The sequence below is a fragment of the Miscanthus floridulus genome, chromosome 14 (genome assembly GCF_019320115.1).
Source record: "Miscanthus floridulus cultivar M001 chromosome 14, ASM1932011v1, whole genome shotgun sequence".
In the NCBI taxonomy this organism is placed as follows: domain Eukaryota; kingdom Viridiplantae; phylum Streptophyta; class Magnoliopsida; order Poales; family Poaceae; genus Miscanthus; species Miscanthus floridulus.
Genome location: NC_089593.1, coordinates 76,137,900 through 76,159,115, shown reverse-complemented (window position 1 = coordinate 76,159,115; position 21,216 = coordinate 76,137,900). Strand labels below are relative to the sequence as shown.

Below are 21,216 nucleotides of genomic sequence, written 5' to 3'. Positions count from 1 at the left end.
GAGAGGTCGCATGTCCGTTGGAGGCTGCAATCCACCCCGTTACGAGTACGAGCCTATGGAGTCAGATGAAGAGCAGAGTGTGAATCAAGACAAGCAAGTGGTCTACCCCGTCGTACCACCATCACCAATGCCATCTCCTACACCCGAGCCTGAAGAAGAAGAAGAAATAGAACCTATGGAGGAGAGCCTTCAAGAGATCAACAATGTGAACGGTGATGAAGAACATGACGTCGATCAAGATGATGGACAGCCCCCGTCGCCGTCACAAGATGGATCATCGGGAAGTGTGCCACCCCCATCAATGGGATGGACTGAAAGAATACTCCAGGATCCAGAATGCAACGTCAACATGCACCAACGTCTTGTAGAGCTCCTCACTGAACACTACGCTGATTGGAACGCTTCGGTGCACTACACATGCTCCCGGTTTACCCACCCCTTGGAGAACACTTACTGGAAGACCGTTGTGACCATCAGCGCATGGAATGAAGAGCTAAAGGCTAAAGAGGTGGAGATAGCACATCGACACATGGGTCGTCGTGCTACTATGGAAGATAGCATTGAAGCTGTTGCGTACCATGCTTGGGTGACTCTTCATGGTAATAGCTTTGATGCTATGAGGCAAGGCCATGATCGTCATCTACCTCGTGCCGATAAGGACTTAGAAGATGGATGGGGCATGCTGGAACCTTTAGGTTTAGATGCAACCACACGTGGCGCGATATACTTTGCCTATGATATGGTGAAGAAGAGCCAAAACTTGGAAGATACGGTGCGCCAGCAAGGAAGAGATCTCAAGAGGTTGCAAAAGGAGAATGATGATCTCAGGGAAAGACTTGGAGAACCAAGGATGTATGATTTGCTCCCCAGCCCGCTTCGACCATAGTTTTGGAAGTCCCTTTTGTAATAAGACGCTAGAAGCGCAAGTTGAGTCTAGTCGAGTCTTTAAGTGTGGTGTGAACCTTGTGTGATTAATTGAGTTCTTATTATGCTTATGAGTGATTTGCTTCTTTGTAATGAGTGCTGGGATATTGTAGGCTTGTCTACAGATCCCTTAGTTAAGAATATTAAGTTTTAAGTTAATAAATAAAAGTTTGGGGGTTGGTTTATCTCTTCTCGGAGTTGCTGTTTTCTGGAGCAGTCAGTGGTGTTCTGGTCATAACTTTTTACCTGTTCTAGAAATGTCTATGAAATTTTTGTGGGAATAAATAGACCTCTGTATCTTTCCAATGCCGCAAGAATCACCTCATTATCAGTTCTGGATTAAAAGTTATAACTGTTGCAAGTTGAAGTTTCTGTTCTGTCTGGAACCTGAAACCAGATTCTGTTGTGGTCAGTTTTTGATTAACTTAACTTCAGAAACAGAGAACATGGTATAAATAAAAGTTGTAGATAATTTCATAATATTTCCAACCATATAAAGATCACCCTATTTGGATTTCTGGAACTCGAGATATTGCTGTTTTACTGATCTGTTGATTCTAAGTCACGTCCAGAAATTCCAGATTTGCTTATCTCTTATCTATTGGTGGTTTCGTGTTGGATGGCAGATGTCTGGCCGTGGAAGAGGTAGAGGACGTGGCAGGGGTGCTCCGCCACCACCACCACCACTCATGACCCCAGAGGAGGTGCTAGTAATGGAGGGGCAGTTCATGCAGAGCATGATGCAATTCTTCCAGAATCAACCCATTGGAGCGCCACCACCTAAACCAGCACCTAGAGACAAGCGGAGGGAGTTCTTGCATGGTAACCCTCCTGTCTTCTCTCATGCCGCTGATCCTTTGGAAGCTGATGATTGGGTACGCACTGTGGAGAAGCAGCTCAACATTGCTCAATGTGATGATCAACAGAAGGTGTTGTATGCATCTGGACAGTTACAGGGTGCAGCTCAGACTTGGTGGGAGTCATACCAGGCTGCACGTCCCGCTAACGCTCCTGCCATCACTTGGCAAGAGTTTGTGAGAGATTTCAAGGCTCATCACATTCCAGATGGTTTGATAGCGCTGAAGCAAGAGGAGTTCAGATCACTCAGGATGGGCTCTATGACTGTTAGTGAGTACCATGACAGGTTTGCCCAGTTAGCTCGTTATGCTCCTAACGAGGTGAGGGATGATGCTGATAAGCAACGTCTCTTTCTCAAAGGTATCTACTATGATCTCAGGCTTCAGTTGTCTGGCAATTCCTATCCCAATTTCCAGGAGCTAGTGAATCGTGCTATTGTGCTTGACAATATGCGATTGGAGAGGGATAGAAAGAGGAAGGTGCAAGGACAAGGGTCTGGAAGCAACACTCGTTTCTGTCCTAATAATCAGCAGAGGTACCAAGGACCAGTTAGTCAGTGGAACCATGGTCAGCGTTCACAATATCAACAACAGAATTGGAACCAGCGTACTCCGCAGCAATCAGGCAATCAGGCTCCATCTCAGGGAACGCCCAACAACACTCCTATGAAGAGCAGTGCACCTAGTACTCCCAATAGGTGTTTTCGATGTGGAGATGTGGGACATTATGCAAACCATTGCCCTCAGAAGCCAAATCAGAACCAACAAACCCCTCAGCGACAGAATAGCAATCAGAAGCCTGCGTATAACACTGGTAGAGTGAATCATGTGGCACCTGAGACTGCCATGGAAGCGCCAGGAGTTATGATGGGTACGTTCAACCTCAACTCTATCTCCGCCACCGTTCTATTTGATTCTGGAGCTTCGCATTCTTTTATTTCTCAAGCATTTGTTAGAAACCATAGCATACCTTTAATTGCAATGAAGAACCAAATGCTAGTAAATTCACCGGGGGGTCAATGCCAGCTTCATATTGTTGTCCCTCAGTAAGTCTTACCTTAAGGGGGTAGACTTTACAGTCTGTCCCGTTGTGCTGAGAACCTTTGGCATTGATATGATTCTGGGTATGGATTGGATGAATGAACACCGGGCAGTAATTCAGTGTAAAGAAAGAGTGGTAGTTCTATCAACACCAAAGGGAGATCGAATCAGCGTGGAGGTAGCAGTGCAATCACCACCAACCGCCATAGTGAACCAGATGAGTGAAGCTAATCCTCAAGATCATGTTGTGGAGGACTTTCCAGATGTATTCCCCGATGATTTGCCAGGTATGCCACCTGACCGCGATATTGAGTTTATTATTGAGTTATTACCTGGCACTGCACCTATAGCTAAACGTCCATATAGAATGGGAGTTAATGAATTAGAAGAACTTAAGAAACAATTGAAGGAATTATCGGAAAAAAGGGTTTATTCGTCCTAGTGCGTCACCTTGTGGGGCACCAGTAATCTTTGTTGACAAGAAGGATGGATCCCAGCGTATGTGTGTTGATTACCGGTCACTCAATGAGGTAACTATCAAGAACAAGTACCCATTGCCAAGAATTGATGATTTGTTTGATCAGTTGAGAGGTGCTTGTGTGTTCTCTAAGATTGATTTGCGTTCTGGTTATCATCAATTGAAGATTCGCAACACGGATATACCAAAGACAGCATTTACTACGAGGTATGGGTTGTATGAATACATAGTTATGTCTTTTGGATTGACCAATGCACCTGCCTACTTTATGTATATGATGAACAAGGTGTTCATGGAATATTTGGATAAATTTGTGGTTGTGTTCATTGATGACATACTGGTATTCTCTAAGACTGAGGAGGAACATGCTGAACATCTGAAGTTAGTTTTGCAAAAGCTTAGAGAGCATAAATTGTATGCAAAGCGCAGTAAGTGTGAATTCTATTTGAAAGAGGTCTCTTTTCTGGGTCATGTTGTCTCTAATGGTGGAATAGCAGTGGATCCTGGCAAAGTGAAGGATGTGCTGAATTGGAAGCCGCCTACTGATGTAAGTGAAATTCGTAGCTTTCTCGGATTGGCTGGTTATTATAGAAGGTTTATAGAAGGATTCTCCAAACTTGCTAAACCCATGACAGCTCTACTTGAGAAGAATGCTAAGTTCGAGTGGTCTACTAAATGCCAAGCTAGTTTTGAAGAGTTAAAGAAGAGATTGACCACTGCTCCAGTGTTGATATTGCCATATTTGAGCAAGAAGTTCTCTATATATTGTAATGCATCTCGTCAAGGTTTGGGATGTGTTCTTATGCAAGATGGTAGAGTTGTTGCATATGCATCAAGACAGTTGAGGAAGCATGAATTGAATTATCCTACTCATGATTTGGAGTTAGCAGCTGTGGTTCATGCATTAAAGATCTAGAGACACTATCTGATTGGGCATAAGAGTGATATCTACACCGATCACAAGAGCCTGGAGTACATATTCACCCAAACTGATCTAAATTTGAGACAACGTCGTTGGTTGGAGTTAATCAAGGATTATGATCTAGAAGTACACTATCATCCTGGTAAGGCAAACGTTGTGGCCGATGCTCTTAGCAGGAAGAGATATGACAATAGTTTTAAAAAGGGACCTGAGTCAGAGAAGTTATGTGAAGAGTTGCAACACTTGAATCTTGGTATAGTTGCAAATGTTATGGAGATAGAAGTGACTCCTACGTTAGAGCAAGAGATACGAAAAGGTCAGTTAGAGGATGAGAAGTTAAAAGAGATCGCAGAGAACGTAGTGATTGGGAAAGCACCCGGATTCACTATAGATGAGAATGGTACTTTGTGGTTTGGGAAAAGGATCTGTGTGCCTGAAGTGAAAGCTATTCGTGATGCAATTCTGCGGGAGGCACATGAGTCAGCTTACTCTATTCATCCTGGAAGTACTAAGATGTATCTAGATCTTAAAGAGAAATACTGGTGGTATGGATTAAAGAAAGATGTGGCTGAGTATGTAGCTCTGTGCGACACTTGTCAGAGAGTGAAAGCAGAGCACCAGAGGCCTGCAGGATTGTTGCAACCAATGAAGATCCCAGAGTGGAAGTGGGAAGAAGTTGGTATGGATTTCATAGTAGGATTACCTTATACCCAGAAAGGTTATGATTCGATATGGGTAATTGTGGATCGATTGACTAAAGTTGCTCACTTTTTACCTGTCAAAACTACTTACAATGGGCCAAAATTAGCAGAGCTATACATGGAAAGAATAGTGTGTCTGCATGGGGTTCCAAAGAAAATTGTGTCTGATAGAGGATCACAGTTTACCTCCCACTTTTGGAAACAAATCCACAGTTCTTTGGGTATAGCGTTGAACTTTAGTACTGCTTATCATCCTCAGACAGATGGGCAAACAGAAAGACTTAATCAGATACTAGAAGACATGTTGAGAGCTTGTGCTTTGCTGTATGGTGCTAGTTGGGATAAAAGTTTACCATATGCAGAATTCTCCTACAATAATAGCTACCAGAATAGTCTAAAGATGGCACCGTTTGAAGCTTTGTATGCTCGTAAATGTAGGACACCGTTGTTTTGGAACCAAACGGGAGAAAGTCAAGTCTTTGGACCAGATGTGCTTAGAAACGCTGAAGACCAAGTCAGAATGATTAGAGAGAACCTTAGAGTGGCACAAACTCGGCAGAAGAGTTATGCAGATAATCGAAGGAGAGAATTAGTTTTCAAAGAAGGAGATTATGTGTACTTGAAGGTGTCACCAATGAGTAGTGTAAAAAGGTTCAACATGAAAGGAAAGTTAGCACCAAGGTATGTTGGTCCTTTCTAAATTCTAAACAGACGTGGAGAAGTGGCTTATCAGTTGGAATTACCTGATAGACTATCAGGAGTGCATGATGTGTTCCATGTGTCTCAACTTAAGAAGTGTCTGCGTGTGCCGGAAGAACAAATACCACTAGAGGAACTCACTGTGAAAGATGATCTTACTTATGAGGAGTTCCCGATAAAGATTTTAGAGACAGTGGAAAGGGTTACAAGGAGCAGAGTTATTAAGATGTGTAAGGTTCAGTGGAATCGTTACTCGGAAGCAGAGGCTACTTGGGAAAGAGAAGATGAGTTGAGAAAGACATACTCGCAGTTGTTTGAGTAAGCATCTCAATCTCGAGGACGAGATTTTCTTAAGGTGGGTAGAATTGTAACACCCTAAAATTTGAATAAATTTAAAGTAGCTAAATTGATTTACTTTTATTTGTGTGAGCATTTAAACATAGGCCAAATATTAAATTTATAAAAAAAAATCAATATCAAAGTTAAATACATGCTTGAGCATTCATGCTGGTGTATATTTTGTGTTGAGTTGGTTTGGATTTTGTTCCAGTTCAAAAGGGAATTCAAATTCATTTGAAAAGGATTCAAAATGCTTGAAAAATAAAAAGGAAAAAGAGTAAAAGCCTCCCTTTTCTCTTTGCCTGGTATTTGGCCCGGTAGGCCTGCTCCCTCCCGCGGCCTGCTCCCTCTCCCTCAGCCCAGCACAATGCAGGCCAGCCCAGCAGCCGAAGCCCACAGCGCAGGCCCACCTAGTCTCCTTTCCCTTCTCTTTCGGGGCCGAGCCGAGGCCCAACAAGCAGCCAGCCCGCTCGCGCGCTCCGGCAGCCCGCCTTCTCTCCCTCTCGGTCTCGCTGATAGAGCAGGCCCACCCGTTAGCGCCGTCTCCTACCTCCGTCCAGTGTCCAAGACGGACACGGCCGCCGAGTCCACACCGTCCACGCCGACGCCTGGCTTGCCCCGCACGCCGCGGCCCTATAAATCGTGAATGTATCCACGTCCGCGTCAAATCCATCCAAAAACCGAGCGCAATCGCCCTCGTCCCGAGCCCCGCTACACCGAAACCCTAGCTCGCCGCCGCCGAGAGCAATTCGCCGCAGTCGGTCCTTCATCACCTCAGTAAGCTAGCTAGGAAGCTCCATCATGACCCCGCGCGTCGTCCCGAGTTTTTCCCCATTCTAATTTGGCTTAAACCGCGACTTCATCGTGCACAGGAACGCCGCCGCCGCCCCATCGTGCCGCGCACTCACCTCAGCTCGCCGACGGCTTCATCTTCTAGCTAGGTAAGACCGCCTTGATCTCCTCTTTCCAACGGTACCGGTCTCATCGCGTCTGGTGCCCTAAATCGCTTGGACAGAGAACTCTGGTGAGCTCTACGGCCGCCGGCCATGGCCACCGCCGCGCCAGTCTTCTTCTCCGGCGGCAGCGCCGTCTCTCCCCCTCAGATCAGATCTGAGCCATCCATCTTTGATCCAGCGGCTGACAAGACCCGATACCCCTTCGCCTGCACTTTTGCTAAAGAGCCCTTGCGGTTTTTAAATATAGAACCCGCAGTCCAAAGTGTCTTCCAGTGAATACGTTTTCTCGTTTTGAAAACGTATTTTCCAATTTGCAGATTCAAATAGAAGTTCTGATTAATTACAGTTTTGCCACTGCCTTTAATTGCTTATAACTTCTTCGTTTTAACTCCAAATTGATCCGTTCAAGTTGCGTTAGATTCGTCTTTTCGAGATCTATCTATTCATATAATTTGTCATCATGTTTTTGAACTTTAAAATTCGAGTTTATATTTAATCTATTTCTTTAATAGGAAAACTTGCTTTAACCATAACTTTCTCGTTATAGCTCCGTTTTTCGTGATATTCGCGTATGTGTGATCATAGCAACGAGTAGAATAGTTTTATAAACTTTTCAAAACTGTTTGTCTCTGTTGGTGTACTGTTCTAATTAAATCTATTTGTTTGCTTCGTGTGTGATTGCTCGGATGATTGTATGTTGCTGCTTGGTGTTGTTGATCGAGTATTGACGGTGAGGTTTTCGTTGGTGATCAAGAATTCAACTATGACCAGCAAGACCAGCAGGATCTTCAGGAGCCCTTTGATCAAGGCAAGTATAGTTTGGGACCTTCCTTGTTGTCCTATTCATGAGATACACTAAAATTCATGTGCATGTGTCTACTTTGATACCATGTGTAGGAACTCCTAGAATTTGATCTTGAATACCTTGAAACCTGGGAATATGCATTTAGGTAGTGTTGCTAGTGCTAAACAATAACCATGATCCTGATACTTGACTGATAATTGAGCTTTAAACCATTTAAGATGACTTGTTAGCAATAACAGGAGGGTTTAATTCCCTCTCCTCAAGGACTTGTTTGTAAGTGATCATCTGGGACTTATAGTACAGCTGTGAGGGCCACATGGCTCTGGCTTTAGTTGCTTGGGAGACCTTTTCTAGCTGGCTTAGAGGATACTGCGAGTTGGGTATAGGACAACCTCTGTCCTGTTGTGCCTTGCTATGGAAGCGGCCTTTTATTGGAAGGGGGGTTCCTATATCCGATGACCCTATGGCCCTTCCCGGTTAGACGAACTTCTGAGTAGCTTTATATGGTTCTCGGTGTTTTGGGATTGATCCACCCACTCATTTGGGAAACATGACTCACAGTGAAAGTGTACACCTCTGCGCAGAGTTAATAAACTGGTATACTAGCCGTGCTCACGGTCACGAGCTGCCAAGGGATTCTTACACCATAAATGAGCTCTTGTTTAATTGTGCTTTACTAAGTCTTCTTTAAGCTAATTGTTGTCTTAAGTATAATGGTCATGTGTAATGGGAATTATGGTACTACCTTGTTGCTAATAAACGCTAAACTTGATCATACACTAAAAGCTACTTGCAGTTCAACCAGTGTCAGCTTATTGAGCCTCATGAACCCCTAGCTATTCTTGTTAAGTACGACATGTACTTATGCCTTGCTTTTACATTCTTTTGGAAAATCCCGAATGGGTAACAGATCAGGATTGGTGTGAAGACTATCGTCAAGAGTACTAGGTTTGGTGTCAACCAGTTGACGTCCCTGTGCTTGGGCTTCCGCAAGAGAGTTATCATAGTATCTACTATTTATGTGTTAAAGACTATGTTTGATTATTGGTTCGTTATGTAATAAACATTGTGGTGATACTATTTATAATTTGTCAACTTATGTGTGCGACCATTCCAGGGGTGCACATAAGGATTTTTATGCATCCACTTTTGTTCTTAAAAATGGGTGTGACAGATTGGTATCAGCTCACTGTTGACTGTAGGACGCAAGCCTAGTTAGAATGGCCATTCTAGTGTTCTTTGCTTCACTTGTTTCTTGCTTTCCGTCTTGATCTTGTTAATTTGCTAAACTTTGATGCTCTTCTCTCGCATTCTATTATAAAATATTGCTTCTTTCTAACTAAACTCTAAATTCTATAGATGCCTCGTGCACCCAAGAGAGCTCGCATGTCCGTTGGAGGCTGCAATCAGTTAATGTGTGTGGAATGGCTGACTCAGTGAGTGTGTGGAATGATCAGTTAATGCAACAACCTTTCTCAGCAAGGTTTCCTAATCTCTATTCTTATGCAAGAAACACAAACATATCACTGAAAGCCTGTTTAGCTGCAGCTAATATTCTTGACACTTTCAGACTGCCAATGTCAAGACCAGCATATAATGAATTTTTGGTTTTCAGTGATGAGCTTGAATTCTTCAGGTCAGAGAATTATCAAGATGATCTCTGGATTTGTAATTGGGGCCAGTTTGGATGCCAAAATTTTTGGCAAAACGCTACTATAGCATTTTCGTTGTTATTTGGCAATTAGTGTCCAATCATAGTCTAATTAGGCTTAAAAGATTCGTCTCGTGGATTTCGTCTAAACTGTGTAATTAGTTTTATTTTTTATTTATATTTAATGCTTCATGCATGCGTCCAAAGATTCGATGTGACGGAGAATCTTGAAAAATTTGGCATTTTGGGGTACAACTAAACAGGGCCTTGGAATAGTGTCCTATACAAATCAAGTCAAAACTATAAGCAACACTTTAATGACACAGTTGCCCCTGCACCTTTTCGGTGGATCTGGAGGGCCAAGACTATGCCGAGGATTAAATTGTTTGCTTGGTTGCTACTCAAGGACAGAATAAACACCAGAGACATGCTGCGAAGAAGATATAAGCACCTGGAGGAAGGGTATCATTGTGTAATGTGTCAGGAAAATGTCATTGAAACCTTTGTTGACACCAAATTTTGGCAGAAAAGATTTGCATCTATGGGCCCAGGTGTCAGACTCAAAAGGCCGATTTTGGAAGGATCGGCTAATATGGAAAAGGATCGACAGAAGAGGATTGCGTCAGCAAGATCGACTCATTCCAAGGTCGGAGAAGCCAATGACGTGTCGGACTCCGTTGGAAGGGAAAGATTGGAGTCCAAGTTATCTTTTTTCCTAATACGTGTAACCAAGTCGTGTTTAGCTAGGACTTGTCTCGGGCTATAAATAATAAGGCCCCGACTATTGTAAAGATTATTCACAAATCAATACAACAACCCTTTTCGGCTCCGGCCAACAAACCCTTAGGAGTAGGAGTAGAGTAGATTCCGGCGAGATCTTCAAACAAGCAGGGCTACATCGGTTGGGTCCGACTTTCGGTTTGCTTGTAAGTATTGCCACGGTTTATATCTTATTTGTACGGCTGCATCGGTTGGGTCCGAACTCTTGCACGCTTGATATAAGCTAGTTATCGGTTTAGATCTTATTTGTAAGGCTGCATTGCTTCCATGGTTGCGGACCTGCAAGGGCGACGGCACCTTCGTGGCCCGCCCCGACGCCGCCCGGATGGAGAGGAGGGACTTGGGAGTAAGAGTACGTGGCAGGGTTTGTTTTAGAAGGTAGTATGGCCACGTCGTCCAGCTGTCACTCTGGCACTGCCACGTTAGATGTTAGTGCTGACATGGCAGGTTTTAGACCATTGGTGCACGGTGACAATAGTTCAGGGACCCAGATAGTCGCTTTTTTAGTTTAAGAACCCAGATGGGAAAACCCAAAAAGTTTAAGGACTCTGGGTGCATTTTACTCTAATATTAACAAGCCATGTACTCTCAGATGGCAAAACCATTTTAATAGCTTAATGCCAACCACGGAGAGTTGATGATACAGGATAACCATGGAGATTTGATGATAAAGATGGACTCATGCCTACCACGGTCAATATTAAAAAGCTGTTTCTCAGATGGTTTCCGAGAAACAAAGATATGAAGTATATTTATTTCTAATTCATGCAGTTAGTAGTTTTGGAGTTCTGAAGTGTGCTGAGAATACTTGTGCATGTGCTGTGATGAGCTCATTTTTAATCATATTTTTCACAATTTTTTTATCTTTTTTACCTTTTCTTATAGGGAAACAAAAAAAATGTCATGGTTGGTCAAGCACTCAAAGCTGGACGAAGGAGAAACAAATGGCAGACTTTAAACACAAAGGGGGAAAGGATCAGAAGCCTCTGAGGTGTGGGTTTGAGGCCATGATTAAATTTCAAGAATAAAAGGGATGGTAACAACTATTCATGATGAACTAAGATGAAGATGGATGCTGATGTTATGATCAAAAAGTGGCACTTGGTGAAAACTAATTAGACGTATAATAGCAATTCCTTTTAGGATTGACTTTATGTATCGTATGATGCCCTCACATGGTGTAATGTTGTGATATTAGTGTTTTATACACTGAGCGTGACTCAGATAATTTTTTCTACCAATTTTTTTATACTTGCTGTTTTCTAGTTTTGGTACAATGGGGATCTGTATAAGAATGTACGTTGGGTCAATACTTGTGTGTTTCTGGTATATACCACGAGTCCTAATCTCTAGAGTTTGTGCTCTGAGATCATGTAACAGAATAATTGAGTTTGTTTGTGCTGTCTGAGTATTCTGCTTGTCATTACCTACATGGGCAATAAACTCTGATAGCACTGCCAATTGCTATGTCTATACATGCATTAGTTCCATCTGAGCTTTGTCTATACAATGTGTATATTACAGCTTATACCACCAGTATTCAGTATACTAAATCTTACAAATTTCAGAACAAAAGCAAAAGACATTATTTCTTCGAAGCTCAATCCAACCGACTCTACTGTGTACGTTCTTCTCAGGCTGTCCAACTGACTCACCAGATTCCAAGCTCGATCTCATAACAGCAGGTGTCCTCCTGTCCTCCTGTCATGAACTTGTTTCTGATGGACTGACCTAACCAACTAATGTGTCATCAAGCCTGACATGACTAAACTGGTGGCAACCTTTTAGTAATCAACTCCACGAGGATGACGCCAAAAGGGAAAGACATCCTCTTTGCCGGTTACTATCTAATACAGAAGAAAATAAGATGTGTAATCGATACAAGAATTGCACTTGGATTTTTCACGTACATGAAAAAACTTGGAAAATTTATTAGTCAAGAGTTTGCACTTATACTCAGCATATATTTTCAACTGAGCTTTTCTAGAATTTTTAGCCGCATGAATCTGAAATAAATACACAACTCATGCAGTCCATGGACATAGAGGGGACAAATACTGTAAAATTTTACAAGTCTTCATTAGCAGAGGTCCAGGCAATGGAAGATTGAAATAAACATATCTGATGTGCCTGTGCAGTTCGTGGTAGATCTGCTTGCTGACTAGTACTGATCACTTGTTTCAAGTTGCATTCGTTATTCCCACCAATTAACTTATACTCAGCACCAATTAAAAATGATTCCAGTTCAGACTTCAGAGCCATTTCTAGATCGAAAAAGAGCATGTAACGTACCATTCAATCTAGAAAAGCTGATGCTGGCCGCAGGCGTGCTAATGCCCTCGAACTATAAAAAAAAAAATCAAGTTAAACGGGCTCATTCATCATCCAGGGCTGCACACCAAGTATTTTCAAAATTACCTCAGCATTGAGTGGTCTTCCTGTTTCTGAATTTTCGTTCTGACACTTCTGAATCAACTCTTGTGCCACCTTGGTCTCCTGACAGCCATCACAACATGTGCCCGAGCGAGAGCAAGATGTTCAAATACTTAATTAATGAATAGTAAGCATATGAGGCTGGCTAATGATGTCGCAGTAAATAATTAATGACAGAGGAGGAAGAACCGTAGGGCCTCAGGGCCAGGCCAGGACAACGACGTCTCGCTGCCTGGAGAAGCAGGAGCCGCACGGGCGCTGGGCGATGCCAGGTTGAGAATTCGATGAGGGGCACACAACGGCACGGAGGAGCGGCCCTGGCAGAGCACTAGGCGATGCCAGGTTGAGGAGGGAGGCGACGATGGAGCCGAGACCGTCTATCGACGGCGTGCCGCGACTGTGGCGCGGTAGGGAGGAGCTCGCGCGGAAGAAGGACGTGGTGACGGAGATGGTCCCGTCTGTCGGCAGCAGGCCGCCTGGAGGCGGTGGGTACTGGACCTGCCGCCGCCATGGCTCCCGACTCTTTCTCGGATGGGGAACGATTGGAATGGACCTACCGGCACACTCAACCTTGTTCAGGGGTCTAATAGTGAAGGGTGACGAGGCAGTGCGGGGAGGGAAATGAAAATGTAGCATGGAACTGTCTAGGCCGTAGATCACACATCCGACGGCGCTGGATACAAGTTTGCATGTTTGCATCTGGTGATGAGTTTACACTACATATTCTCCCGGGTATAAATAGCATCTCACAAAGGCTGGAAAAGAAAAAAAAGAGAGAGGAAAACACATGAATCGAAGCAATTCACAAAGGTTTTGAATGTCACGTGGATTAGGTGTCAACCTAAAGGTTTTTTTTAGGGGAGTGAGTCAAGCTCATTCGGTGTTTAATACTATCAAGATCTCTCGTTTTTTTTAAAATTTTTTTTTAGAGGGATATCAAGATCTCTCGTGAAAAACAAAAACCAATTGAGGCCAGGTTTAGTTTCATCAAAATCCAAACTTTGGCACTATGTAAAAAAAAGATTCTTCGTCACATCAAACTTGCGGTATACGTATGGAGTACTAAATGTTGACGAAATCAAAAATTAATTGCACAGTTTAGTTATACTTTACGAGAAGAACATTTTGAGTCTAATTAGTCAACGATTAGATAATTATTAATAAATACAAACGAAATGCTATGTGGCGTGAGGTAGCAAAAGAATTAGGCCCAAAGATACAGCCCAGCTCCTCCCTCCCTCCCCTCCTGCTCAGAGCCTCAGACGCCAGGGAGGGAGCCCAAGACCACAGGCCCTTCACCGCCGGCCGCCCTTCCTCTCTGGCTTCTGCGCTCCGCCGCAAGCCTCTCGGCGCCCACGGCTCCGCTGCCGCTGCCACCGGCGAGGGCCTCGTGCGGCAGCTCGGCGTCCTTGAGCTCGTGCTTCTCGGGATCGGTGCGTCCATCGGCGCCGGCATATTCGTCGTTACTGGCACCGTCGCCCGCGACGCCGGCCCAGGTCAACCCTACAGCCCCATACTACTTTGAATCGAAACCAAACACTGCTGCTCGATCCATGCCGACATTTGCTTGCAGTATAATGTTTACAGTGGGAGCAAGCAACAGCTTGTTGGTTTCATGGCTAAGTAGAAGCAGTGCAATGATGCAGTGATTTTGGGGGATCGTTCACGCGTTACGGAAGTACTCGATTGTTTTGATACTTCAAATGCTCCAACTGAAGTGTTGCTTTATTTGCCTATACGTAGTGTGTCCTCCTTTGTTTCGTTTCTGTGGAACTGAAACTAACGTGAGGGTATATATAACAGGCGTTATAATCAGTTTTGTTCTTGCTGGAGCTGCGTGTGTGCTCAATGCATTGTGCTATGCTGAACTCGCATCTCGGTTCCCTGCTATGGTTGGAGGAGCATACTTGTACACATATGCAGCGTTCAATGAGATCACCGCTTTCTTGGTCTTCACTCAGTTGATGGTGGATTACCATATCAGCGCAGCAAGCATTGCTCGTAGCTTAGCAAGCTACTTTATCCAATTCTTGGAGCTAATCCCGTTCTTGGAGGGCCAAATTCCAAGCTGGATAGGGCATGGGGTGGAGTTTTTCAGTGGTGTCGTATCAATTAATATATTGGCCCCCATTCTTCTCATCATCTTAACTGTGATTCTCTGCTATGGTGTCAAAGAGTCATCGGCAGTGAACACGTTTATGACAACATTGGAGGTAAGATTGCTTACATGCTCATACTGGGTTTTGTGTTTGCTGCAACTTGAACTTGCTCATTGGTGAATTGGCTAGCCGATATTTTCCTGTAACAACATTGTTAGGTAGGTGGCTAAGTGAGCTTTTCCATATGATACTAGTTGTTTTATTATAAGAGTTTTTGTGCTTGCAGAAAGAATTGCCTTTTAATGTTAGGTGATATGCTTCTCGAGATTTAGTTTTTCATGTTTGTGGGGTAGAAGGCATATGTAATGCTGCTTATTACTTTGGACTGATGCACCTGTTTCCAAATGCAGATAATCATTGTTATATTCGTTGTATTTGCTGGTGTGTTTGAGGTGGATGTATCAAACTGGTCACCATTTATGCCAAATGGTTTCAAATCTGTAGTGACTGGAGCCACAGTAGTATTTTTTGCATATGTTGGATTAGATGCGGTTGCTAATTCTGCTGAGGAAGCCAAAAGGCCACAGGTAATGCATATTCTGGATTTATTGCCTTGTCTTTTTATGGCCATATGCTATTGCTTAGTGGATATCAGTATTTAGTCTATAGATTACAATAGTGTGAAATGCATTCTAACTTCTTCTGCTCATGCAAACAAAACTTTCCAGAGGGACTTGCCCATTGGTATACTAGGAAGCCTTCTAGCATGTATGTAAAGACGCTCCTTTGGCTGAGGCTTTTGCTGCTAAGGGCCTGAAATTTGTTACTGTATTGATCAGCATTGGAGCTGTTGCTGGACTTACTACAACATTTCTTATTGGCTTGTATGTTCAGGTAATACCTTCTAACTTGACTATGTATGGCTGGTCATACTGGTAGGTTTCACTTAATCAAATTGATCTACTTGATGAGCATTACATCCTTAATTGTAATCAGTCGTGTTTGTATCTTGGACTTGGAAGGGATGGGCTGCTACCTTCAGTATTTGCTAAAGTACACCCAACGAGGCATATTCCTCTACAATGGCAGATTTGGGTTGGTTGTGTTGCGGCAGTCATGGCAGGCCTCTTTAATGTGACTATGCTCTCTCATATTCTTTCTGTTGGCACTCTGGTATGGAAACTTCAGTAAATATTTGAACTACAACGGCTTGGTCTCATCATTGAACAGTCGCATGTAACTGCTACTCCCTACTCCCCCCCCCCATTTCTTTCTGGGAGCAGACTGGTTATTCAGTTGTATCAGCTTGTGTGATCACACTAAGATGGAATGACAAAGGAACTAGTCGTCTCTCCCTTGGAAGTATGTCAATCCGGCAAGAGGGTGTTCTATGTCTTGTCATAGTTGCTCTTTGTGATTTTATAGTGGGACTTTGCTATCGCTTTAACTGTGCTATAGCCTTTATGGTAGTAGCTTTTGTGATAGCTGTTGCTGCCAGTTTTGCTCTCCAGTTCCGTCAGGTAAATTTCATTTATGTCTATCTGGCCTACTTACTGCGTACCCACATAATTCTGTATGCGTGCAATCCATTGTTTCATGTTGCATATCATGCTACTAAATATTTAGACGCACTGATGCTCAGCCTCAACTTACATTGTTTTCTTAAAACTTTCCTGTCCAGGTCTATGTGGATCCACCTGGCTTTTCATGTCCTGGGGTACCATTGGTTCCCATTATCTGTTTTCTTCAACATGGTCCTGTTTGCTCAGGTTTGCGCTGCTCTATGTTGATTCCACTCACAGATTTCAATACTGAAAAAAAAATTCCTTTATGGTTTTGCCTTGCTAACAAATATTTACCACCAAATTCCCGCGACTGATGACAATGACAGTTTGTTTAGCAACATGAAGAAGCTTGGTATAGATTTGTCATCCTTAGTCTCATCGCTTTGGGAGTTTATGCTGGCTATGGTCAGTACAATGCTGTTCCTTCCAGCTCAGAACACTCTACTATTGGTTACCACGGCATTCCTTCTGAGGCCCCATGAGCAGATGAGCTATGGCCAGCCTCCAAGTTCTTTGAAAATACTGTACGATACCACCGTCATCGACCTGTTAACTATTGCACAGTGCATACTGTGTAGTTACGCTTAGTATACTCCTATTTAGACAGTAAATTTCTTAGCCTGTAGAATGAGATGTTGTAGTGTCCACCATACCATTCGTCAAGGAGCATGCCAAGTGCATAGACCTTGTAAAAAGGGAAATGAAAATAAAGAACTGCGGGTGCATTGTTTGTAACAACTCATTGTCATGCGCTATAAATAATTCTGTCTATATATTGTGAACAGTTTATTTTCCTTTTCTTTTTGAGAAAAGTATATTGTGAACATTTGATATCAAAGTGCCCTGCCGTCGTCCCTTCTGAGTTCTGACTTTAGTTGGTTTTTTTTTTTTTGGTAAAAGCTAAAAGAAAATGGAATAGTTTGGGCCTTAGGAATAATGAAAACGATAGTTACAGCCTTGCAACCATTATCTAAAACTTATGAAACAAATTGACTGTGGTTGAGACTTCTGTTGATAGATCTACTGGCACAGCACCAGCAGATACTCGAAAAAGAATGTAAACTGCTCGTGCCCTGTTTGGGCAGCACTCTATTTGATAGTGAACTCTTGTTTGTTTGTAAATGTTTAAGGCTACCTAAAGTTCCTTACTACAAAATCAAACATGTTGAAACAGGCGAAGTGACAAACAAATCCAATGCATTTTTTTTTAACCGAATGAATCCAATACAACGTAATGTGGACTGAAAGTCATGATGTTCACATGGCTCCCGTTCCATGCTGCTGAACAACAGATCTCTGAACCAACTTGCCTTCTACATTTATCAGCATTGACTCCTGCCACATTTTGCCAAATGAAAATCAAATGGAAATTTAATTGTTTCGTATTGATATTGGGATAAAGAAGGGAAAGTGTCGCGTAGAGTCATAAACTCACCATCTCGAGGGGTCTAACTCTGTGCAAGAAAAAACCATCTACACTTGTTTGGTCACCACCAGGGCTCCTGGGATGTCCAATGTACAGTGTCGAGTTGTCTCGGTGGAAGTAACCACAAAACCCACCCATGCTTATGTATGCATTCTGTATCGTATAGAGGGAACTAAGTTATAGCAATCATTGATTTGAAAAAGACAAATGCCATCAACGAAGAGAACACAAGTCACCACTTCATATTTTGCAAAAATGCGTTGAATTGGCACAGAGAACTTTGTGGTTTCTGATGTTTCCTCACCATTGCAAACAAGTAACGGATTATATCCAACAACTATTTTCCTGTCTTAAACAAAAAGAATGTGAGCATTTGGTTACAACCCATGCATAAATCTGCATAAGTAGTGTAAAGGCGTCAATTCAGCTTAAAAGGGTGATTTTACTATTTCTTATGGATGTTTAAAGTTCGTCAAAATACCTTCATTCTTCAAAGCTAAACTCTATAATTTTAACTCAGTCTCTTGATGATTAAGCATGTCTTTTTTTTTAAAAAAGCTCATATATGCATGTCTATAGACTATATATTAGCATCTCCAACAATAATATGAAAGAGTTTGCATAGAAAAAACAGGGCCAACTGCTAGTAAGCACCTACCAGTTGCTGTCAGTGAGCGCTAGTGATTGATCCAACCATTTAGTTTGTCCCCTGTAAGAAGTGCTTATTTTGCCATCATGTAGAGGTTCCTTGTAAAAACAGTTACAGAACAATGTATAAGATGTTAGATATATAAGATGTATTTGTATTTTCTCTCTACTTGGAGGATCTCTTTGCTTATGTACACACATGTATACTTGCCCCTTTGGGCCTGGAATAGAATCTGGTTGGCCACTTATTCTAACATGGTATCAGAGCTAGGGTTTCGATCCTCACCTTCTCAGCAGCCGGCGATTCGGTTCCCCGTGCGGCTCGCGCGGCGTGACGCCCATCTGCGCCCCTCCACAGCCCGGCTCCTCTCTGCGCCCAAGGGGCGCCCTTCCTCTCCTGCCCGCGGCCTCGAGCCCACTCGTTGCGAGCCGCGCTCGCCTGCGCGTGCCCGCGGCCTCGAGCCCGCTCGCCCTCGGCTCTCCGCATCCGCAACCCAGCTCCTCTCCGCTCGGGCACCCTTCCTCTCCGGCATGCCTGCCTCCGCCTCTACCTTATCGCTCGGCTCTGCCTCGCCTCCCTCTTTTCTGCGCTGCGGCCCTCTTCGACGCGTGCGCTCTGCTTCCCTGCTTGCAAAAAAAAAGAAGAGAACAACAGCAGTTCCTTGCTTCTCTTATGGCGTCCCCTTGTCGCACTCAGCCTGGTGCCATTCCTGTCCCTCGGTGTCCTGTCATCTTCAATGGCACCAACTGGGGTGATTTTGTTTTTCATCCTGAAGTCCACATGGATGGGCAACTCTTATGGGGCTATCTCACGGGGGAGCGGGTCTATCCTCCCTGTCCTGTTCTTCCTACGTCACCCACCTACCCACCCAATGCTGATGATGATGCCAAGACCTCCTTACTGGATGCATTTGAGGCTCAAATGGAGAGCTATCAGTCTGATCTTAGTGTCTATGAGACTTGGCTGCGCGAGAAGTCTGCTAAGGCCATCTTACTTGCCAGCATGGAGGTCGATCTTGCACGGTCCCTCAGAGGTCTTGCCACTTCACAACTCATGTGAGATCACCTCCGTCGTAGTTACGAGATACGTAACGAAGCGATGTACCTTGCTGTTGTTGAGGAGGCTCAGTCACTTCGTCAGCTTGATTCTACAGTTGAGGACTTTCACCGTCAGATGACAAACGTCTGGCATCGTCTCGACGGTTTGGGTGCTGAGTTCTGCGGTGGTGGTACTTGTCAGTGTTGTGACCATCACCGGGACCAGAGAGACACACATCGTCTCCACGAGTTCCTCTCTCAGCTGCGTCCGAAGTTCGAGACTGTTCGGACATAGCTACTGACCCATCGTCCGCGCCCATCGCTTGCAGAGGCGATGCCTGAGCTACGAGCTGAGGAGACCCGTCTTCGAGCTAGCGGTGTGAGTCGTGCTCTACCGCAGCCCTCCGTTCTAGTGGCCACACCTCCACCGGTCTCTCCACCTCTATCCCAGTCTCCGATGGGGGCGAGGGTACCTTCTGGTGTGCAGTGTGGCCACTGCAAGCTCTATGGCCATAAGGAGAAGGATTGTCGCAAGAAGCAGCGCAACCGATACGGACGTCGTGATAGACGCCACTCTCAGGGCTCTAGGGGTTCCTCCTCTACTTCGCAGGGCACACGCTCTGTGTCTACAGCGGAGCAGGAGGTTCTTGCCCTGTTTCGTCGCCTCACTACTGTAGCTCAGTCCTCTGCTCACGGGACTACAACTCAGGCCTTTGCTCACGGGACCACAACTCAGGCTTCTAGCTCCACCCCTCCTCCTCCTTTAGGTATATCATCCCCTTGGTTTCTCGACTTTGGTGCCTCTTTTCATATGACACCTCATGCCACACACCTCCCCTCTCTTTCTACTTCTAATCTGCCTCTTTTTATTCGGTCCTGTTTCTGAGACACTGCTCTACATTGTATGGGTTGTAAACTTGGAAAACAGTTGCAACTCCCCTATCCCTCTAGTGAGTCTAGCTCCGAGAGACCTTTTGATCTTGTTCACTTTGGTGTATGGGGTCCTGCACCCTTAACTTCAAAAGGAGGGCAATCATATTATGTTCTTTTCATTGATGACTATTTGAGATTCACTTGGATTTATTTGATGTCCTCTCGAGGGCAATTTCTTTCTATTTACCAGCAATTTGCTACCATGATCCGCACCCAGTATAACTCTCCCATTTGGATATTTCACGTGGATTCAGCTGGTGAGTACATCTCCACTGCTCATCGCTCCTACCTCGCTGCGCAAGGTACTCTTGCCCAATTTTCCTGTCCTGGTGCTCATGCTCAGAATGGTGTTGCTGAGCGCAAGCATCGCCACATTCTTGAGACTGCTCGTGCTCTTTTGATCCCTTCTGCACTTGCTCCTCATTTCTGGGTTGAGGCGGTTTCTACGGCTGTTTTCCTCATAAATCGCCAATCCTCTACTTCCCTTAAGGGTTGCACCCCCTATGAGCATCTTTTTGGCACCCCTCCGTTCTATAGCCATCTTCGTTGTTTTGGGTGTGTCTTCTCGTTCCTCCTTGTGAGCGCACCAAACTCACTGCCCAGTCTGTTGAGTGTGTTTTCCTTGGGTACAGTATGGAACACAAGGGCTATCGCTGCTATGACCCTGTTGTTAGGCGGATGAGGATTTCTTGAGATGTCACCTTTGATGAATCCCGACCTTACTATCCTCATTCCCCTTCTGGCCATCCTAATATCGTTGAGTCCCTCTCGTTCCCCACTTTACCTTAGTGGTATCTTCCGCTGTCCTCTTCATCACCACCACCTCCTCCTCCCTCTTCGACTCCACCTCATTCTACCTCGCCACTTCCACCACCATCTACCTCACCACCGACCTCTCCCCCGCCGGTCTCTCCTCCACCA

General features: G+C 44.2%; 1 long non-coding RNA gene and 2 pseudogenes across 2 annotated transcripts; 2 read left to right on the top strand and 1 right to left on the bottom strand.

Moving 5' to 3' along the window:
- Positions 1-11,602: 11,602 nt before the first annotated feature.
- Positions 11,603-13,129, bottom strand: LOC136505655 (uncharacterized). Of its 2 annotated transcripts, XR_010771274.1 has the most exons (3): positions 12,572-13,129; positions 12,446-12,497; positions 11,603-12,000 (listed from the first exon to the last, which is right to left on the bottom strand). It is a non-coding gene; the product is annotated as an uncharacterized lncRNA (long non-coding RNA). The 2 variants fall into 2 exon arrangements; XR_010771273.1 differs by having other exon boundaries at positions 11,603-12,497.
- A 1,305-nt stretch (positions 13,130-14,434) lies between these two features.
- Positions 14,435-16,976, top strand: LOC136505915 (cationic amino acid transporter 9, chloroplastic-like; annotated as a pseudogene).
- A 2,021-nt stretch (positions 16,977-18,997) lies between these two features.
- Positions 18,998-20,129, top strand: LOC136503782 (uncharacterized; annotated as a pseudogene).
- Positions 20,130-21,216: the final 1,087 nt, after the last annotated feature.